Genomic DNA, 7,101 nt, shown 5'->3' on the forward strand with positions numbered 1-7,101 from the left:
CAGTTGGTAAATTGCAGGTACTGCATGGAAGAGTCTTCTGTTACCAGTCTGGATACGTGTGTGTGTGTGTGTGTGTGTTGGGAGAATAGGGAGATGAGAATAATGAAAATACATTTAAGTCACCGTGTCTAAAAAGAGCAAAAGCATTTTGTGTGACTGTGTATTGTTCTTTTGTCATCAATGCCAAGTACGAGCCCAGGGACAATTTTTTTTTTCTCCTTCACAGTTTCATTGCTCCTTTGAAGAAGGTTTCAGTAGATGTTCCTTTCCACCTCTTTCCACCTCTCTCTTCCCCCTTTCCTGAAGCCCACAGTAGCTGCTGGACCTGCTTGGGTCTCCCCTAGGAGGCCTGTGTGAATCGCTGATCAGAGTGGACACCTGTCCTTCTGTCTTCAGCCAGAAGGCTCGTGAGGCGAGTGTGACCACAGTCGCACTCTTCCAGCCAGACACTCTGCTCTGGTGTATAGTGTTGGAGCTAATTCAAGGGTGGTGAATGTGTCTGGCAAGCATAATTAGGGAACGAGATGGGGGGAGTAGAGCAGGGGCTGTGAAGCTAGGAGGGACTGGGAAGTGGTGAACTCAGTGACAGGACATATGGTTCACCATGAGGATGGGAGGGGAACCTAATCCAGGCCAATGATGGGGTCTGTGGGCATCTGTGCAAGGGACTCTGGGCTGCCACTGGTGGAGTGGGCTCCAACCCAGGGCAGTGCCCCAGTTGGCAGTCCTCCCTGGAGTCCTGCAGACTCCAATCTGTGTCCCTCCTGGGCCCTTTCCAGCTGGGCAGTGGTAGGGAAATTCGTTCCCCCTGCTGGAGCCTGCTTGGTATCGGGACGTGACACTTCACTAAGACTCGCTGAATGCCAGTTTCTGTAACCTGCTGTACGTTGTCTGGAAAGAAAAGGGGACCACTCACTTTGGAATCCTTTAAGTTTAAATGGGACAACTGAAATGCCAGCTATTCCAGGATTTTTTCTTTCACCTGGCAATTTCCACTAATGCCTGGAATTATGGCTCAAATTAGACAGAGGGTTTCAGCTGCCAAACAATGACTTTCAAAGTGGCACAGGCAGACTTTCTAACCCAAATCATGTCCTGCTATGAACATTGTGCCTTGACTGCCTTTCTCTGGCAGCTGCTGAATCTCTTCTGGCTCTCTCTAGGGTGACCACCACAGTTGTGTACATCGTGGGGAGCAGAGCCTGTGACCTTGCCGTCCCCAGCCTGCCAGCTGTGAGCAGAGATGATTCTGATCTGCACTGGAATCTGGAAGATTCAGAGACCCGGGATACCTCGAGAATCCTTTCTCTGCAACATCAAACTTGGTGACCGGATGTGGTGGACCATGCTGTCTGGCCCCAGAGGGAGCAGAGGAGGCTCCTTGAGCCACACCCTCAGCTTACTGCAGGCTCTTTAACATGTGCATAGAGATCTTTGAGAAGAGATGCATCCAGAGCCCCCAGAAGCCAGAAAGTACATCTTGGCTCGGGTGCTCAGAGCCAAAACAATTAAGTGCGGTGGCACCAGGAGGGCGGGAAGAGGGATGATGGAGAACTGTGGGAGAGCTACATCAGGCTTAGAAACTTCCCCCAGCCCCACCCCACCCCAAGGATGCTTACCTGAGTCACATGTAGGACTTTTCTGTCGTATTGTCAGAAACAGATGCTCATTTATTTATCCAAGAAACCCTTACAGTGTGCACAAGGCTTGGGGGGTCATAGACGATGAAAGGTTCCAGTGCTGGCTCCACAGTCCATGAAGAAACCTTGGTTTGAGCTGGATGCCGGTGCTCCACACCTGTCATCCTAGCTACTTAGGAGGCTGAGATGGAAGAATCGAGGCTTTAGGGCCAGGCAGGGGAGCCTGTAAGACCCTTATCTCCAACTAACCACCAAACGGAAACCCTAAAATTGGATGAGTCGCTCAAGCCTGTTAGCCTTGAGTAAAAAGGCTCAGGGGCAGCACCCAGGCTCCAAATTCAAGGCCCAGCAGTTAGAGAGACAAAGGAAAGAGAGAGAGGAGGAAAGGATGGAGGGACAAAAAACGAAGGGAAGGAAGAAGGGCGAATATGCAAGCCTTGGTTTGGAGTCCCTGGATCAAGGGAGACAACCATTCACAATCTCTGTGAGGACAGTTTCACAGCCTAAAGCCAGTATGTAGGACTAAGCCACTGACCCCTCAGCAACTTCATGAAATCCAGGAGCTCTGTGGTTGCTGACTGCAGAATTAAGCAGCCTCAGGTAGACCCGAGGACTTAGGGTGGGTCACCAAGTTTCAATCTCCGTTGGCCCCACACAGTTTATTTTCTGGTCAGATAAGAAGAAAGTGCCAAAAGGCTAGGGAGGTGTTGAGGTGAGGGAGTCTCAAGAGGATTTGGGGCAAGGGATAAGGAGGAAGATGAAGACCGAGGACTATCCCAGGTCAGGTGTGTTAGAACATTGGACCCATGACCTTGACTGACAACCTAGACCATCAGTGATGGAGCTTTTGACCCAGTCACATGGATATTAAAAGTCCTGGGGCCTTGGGTTCACCATTGATCACCTGGCTGTCATCATCTGAATGAGGCCTGAGCAGTACATCCTTGAGAACTGGAACTTTTGAGGGCTGAATCTGAAGATAACACCCTTAATAGTTCATTCCTTCACCAGAGACAGATGTAAGCGGGCCACTGTCACAGGACAACCAAGGAATGAGGGTGGGAGTCGGGACCCCTGTTGCCCCGAGACTTCCTCTAGGGGGTGCTAGGACCCCATGACTGCCATTCGCATAGGGTGAGGTAGGTCTCTGCTGGTTCAGCCTTTAGTCTAGATGGCAGATCTGGGATTCAGAGAGGGCCAACTGAAGATGGGGCTGGGTTGGGTAGAGGTTGGTGGGAAAACCAGAATCACAGTGCTCTGAGCAGGGTTGTTTCTTTGATGATACTCACAACCCAGGAACGTTGCTGGGATGGATTGGCTCTTTTCTACTTCCTGAGAGGGACAGACCTAGAGCCTTCCAGTCTGGATCCCTTGGCCAAGAAATCCTTTTGTTCCCACATCCTGTGGTTGGATAACTAGACCTCACCTCACTGCCCAGTGTCCAGGCAGGACAGTGAGAGATCCTGAGTCTTTGATAAGGTCAAGGGATCCTCAGTATGAGATTGTTCTTGAATGTCCTCACTTGGTGCATGGTCAGTCCTATCTGAGACTGCCATGATGTGGGACCTAGAATGTACACAATCAGAGCAGGATGGGGTCTGTTCTGGGAGGCTTGAGTATTATGTGTGAGCTTTGAGCTCCCGTATGCCCACCTGCTTCCCTTTCTCAGGTGGGTCTTTGCTAGAAAAAGCATGAGACTAGGGACTGTGTCCTATCCCTTGTCTTTGATGCTCAAAGCTAGCACTCTACCATTTGAGCCACAGTTCCACTTCCAACTTTTTTGTGTGTTTAATTTGAGATAAAGTGTTCTCAAGGATTTTGCTGCCAATTGTGACATCCAACTGCAGCCCTCAGATCTCAGTCTCTTGAGGGGATAGGATGAAAGGCATGGAAAAGTATTTTTGGCCAGGTGCCAGTAGCTCATGGCTGTCATCCTAGGTACTCAGGAGCTGAGATCTGAGGATCAGGGTTCAAAGCCAGCCTGGACAGAAAAGATGCTGAGACTTATCTCCAACGAACTACCAGAAAAGCAGACGTGTTGCTGTGGCTCAAGTATTAGAGTGCTGGCCTTGAGCTAAAGAGCTCAGGGACAGCACCCAGGCCCAGAGTTCAAGCCCCACAACTGAAAAAAAGTAAAACGTCATTGCTTGCAAAGATGGTGGGGGTGTGGGCTGGGTCGCGGTGTGTGGGGATTCAGTGTTTGGGTGATCAAGTGCTGGCCCCACTGTACAGACATTTCTAAGTATTCTCCAAGTTTGCCCCAGTTTGAATCCACAGCTTCAAGAAGATGTGCCCTTTGGCATATAGGCAAGAAGTGGGCCAATGGGTGCAGGGTTGGGATTGCTGTGTCTGTATTCTCTCCATTGAAGGATGGATTTGGATGCTGGGTGACAAAGTCTGAAGTGAAGGGTTACAAGAAGTTTGTGGCCTTACAATATGGGTTTCCTCTGGTTATATGAAGGTGGCTGAAGCTGGAAGCCACTGGTGGCTCACAACTGTCAACCTAGCTACTCAAAAGGCTGAGATGTGAAGACCGTGGTTCCAAGCCAGCTTGGGCAGAAAAGTTTGTGAGACTTGATGTGCAATGGACCACCAGAGTACAGGAAGTGGTGTCTTGGCTCAAGTGGGAGAGTGTTCACCTTCAGGTGAAGAGATTAGGGACAGTGCCCTGGCCCAGAGTTCAAACCCCATGATCAACAACAACAAAAGAGGTGGCTAAGTTTTTGGCATAGCAGTGTATACGGTAGGAAATGCCATGCTGGGCTATGAGACATTCCACATATGTGAGAAGTTCAATGTTTTGTCTACAGTGGGTCTGAGTTTGGTCTGCCACCTTCTCCGGGGTGGGATGTGATCCTAATGGATGGAGTTCCTGGTTCTGTTCTCAGGGCCTGCTGAATCATTGAGCTGTGTGTGCGTTTGTCTGTCTCTGTCTCTGTGTGTGTTTTGAGGTAGAAGACCTGGGCCTTGAACTCAGGGCCTAGGTGCTATTCCTGATCTTCTGTTCTCAAAGCTGGTACTCTGACACATGAGCCACAGCACCACCTCTGGATATTTGGTGGTTCACTGTAGATAAGAGCCTCAGAGACTTTCTTGCCTGGGATGGTTTTGAACTATGATCCTCAGACATCAGCCTCCTGAGTAGCTAGGATGACAGACAAGAGCCACTTGTGCCGGCTTTGTGTGTGTGGAGGGGGGTAGAAATTGATTGTAACAAGGAGCGCTGGACCCTTTGGTATTTTACGCCTGCTATCTTTGAGGGGGGTGATGCCTGGGTATTATGGCTGAGGTCTGGGGGCCTGGAAAGGTGAGATGCTTGATGGGGACTCAGCACCATCAAATTATAAGACCAAGGGAACTGTATGCCCTGCAACTGTCTACTACCTTGGGCCTGGTTGTTGGCAGGGGGATCTTTGGAGGACCTAGAGGTGGGGCCCACAGGCTGTGGCTCCCCTGGGGGACAGAGAGCGTGGCCAGCATTTAGGAAGGATGCAAACCCTGTTAGTATGGAGCATTTTGGCTTGGGTGAGACTCTGGTTCTTTTCATAATGATGTCTGATGGGGGAGGCCAACCCTATTATAAATCTTGAACTGTGATCTTCAGATCTCAGCCTCTTGAGTAGCTAGGATTATAGGCATGATCCTCTGGCACCAGGCCTTTGATTTTTTTGGTATATTAGGGTTTGAATTCAGGGCCTTAGGCTTACCAGTCATGTCTTCTACCATATGAGCCAAGCCTTTCTGTCTCTGGCATTTTCGAGATAGAGACTCAATATGTGCTCAAGCTGAGCTGGATAGCAGTCCTCCTTTGATAATTGTGCACCACCATGCCTGGTCATCTGTAATTGGGATGCTAGACATGTAGCACCACCCACAGTCAGTGGTTTAGATGGGTTGTCCCAAACTCAGTCCATGGCAGCCGATTCTTGACCACAGATGAAGCTCTGGGTTGGGCCTTGACCATCAGACCTCAGTCTCTCCCAGTACAGTTGTAAGGAAACAAGGGATCAATACAGGGGGATCTCCGGGACAGAGCTAGGCAAAGGGAGAGCAGCAGTCAGATATGATTGTTGGAAATTCTGTGAGCATATGACAGGAAGATACCCAGAAAGAGCTCAGATGGGGCCTGTTATTTATCGTATTATAGGTATGGGATTATGAAACAAAATATGTCTCTCTTTGATCCTTACCATATCCCAATGAAGTAGGGAATCCTTCACTGTGGTCAGTTTTGCAGCTGGGGAAAAGAGAGCACAGGGAACTTGGGTGACGTACTTATGACCCTATGCTGACAGAAAGCTCGGCCTAACTTCCCTGCTATGCTCTCTAGGAGGATGGATTCTATTAAGTCCACTACTTGTGGTCAGAAGTCCACTTCTTGTCAGTTTTGGGGCTTGAACCTTGGGCCTGGGGGCTGTCCAAGAGTTCCTCAGCTCAAGACTAGCACTCTACCACTTGAGCCACAGTGCCACTTCCGGATTTCTGTTGGTTCATTGGAGATAAGAGTCTCCAAATGTTAATGCCTGGGCTGACTATGACCCAATACTTTCATATCTCCGCCTCCTGTGTAGTTCAAATTATAGGCCTGTGCCACCTGCACCCAACTTGTGTAATTCTGACTTTCTCTCTCTCTCTCTCTTTCTTTTTTTCTCTCACTCTCTGTCTGTGTCTCTCTCTCTTTCACACCCAGGGACTGGTTAAATGGGTGATGGAGGAAGTGGCCCAATATCCCCATGTGGATGGGACCCAAAGTCGCCCTCTCATTCTGGAGGTGGGCTCTGGGTCAGAAACTGTCTCACTCAGCCTGTTGAACTAACTCCCTGAGGCAAGCCCCTCTGTGCCTGGGCTAGACCCTGATGGTTATTCATTGTCCGTCTGTCCCGTGAGTCCTTCCCCTCTACCCTCTGCTAAGACGGTTAAAGGAAAGTGGACAAGGAGGCTTCTCGTTTCCCCCCACCCAGCTAGATCTCGGGCCTCTGATCCTCACTGCCACTTATCAGGCCAGACCCTGGTTATAAAAAATGAATTCACTCCATGTCTACTTCACTTTGCTGTGGTGTGTCGTGTCAGGGAGGAGGGGCGTTGTGCAGAGGAAAGACCCCAGACCTGACACCTCTTGGGGGACATTTGATCTTGTGACAGAGTCAAGTCATTGCTGTGGATAAGGAGGAAGCTTTCATCACACTGATACAGAGCAATGCTCAAAGGTAGGTAGTCTGTTGGAAGTATCAAACCCATCCATGTCTGCTTCCCACTCACGACAAGGGGGGGTACAATACGGGTTTCCCCGCACTGGCCATAGGTGATTATGAATAGATGGTACTGATCAGGTGCCACTGGGTCCCGCCCATCATCCTGGCTATTCTGGAGGCTGAGGTCTGATGATGTGACTCAGAGCTAGGCCACCAGGAGAGTCTGTGAGATTCTTAACTCCCATAAACCTACTCCAGCCCCACCCTAG

Source organism: Dipodomys spectabilis, unplaced genomic scaffold, assembly GCF_019054845.1.
Source record: "Dipodomys spectabilis isolate Male_0828 unplaced genomic scaffold, ASM1905484v1 ptg000074l, whole genome shotgun sequence".
NCBI lineage: Eukaryota > Metazoa > Chordata > Mammalia > Rodentia > Heteromyidae > Dipodomys > Dipodomys spectabilis.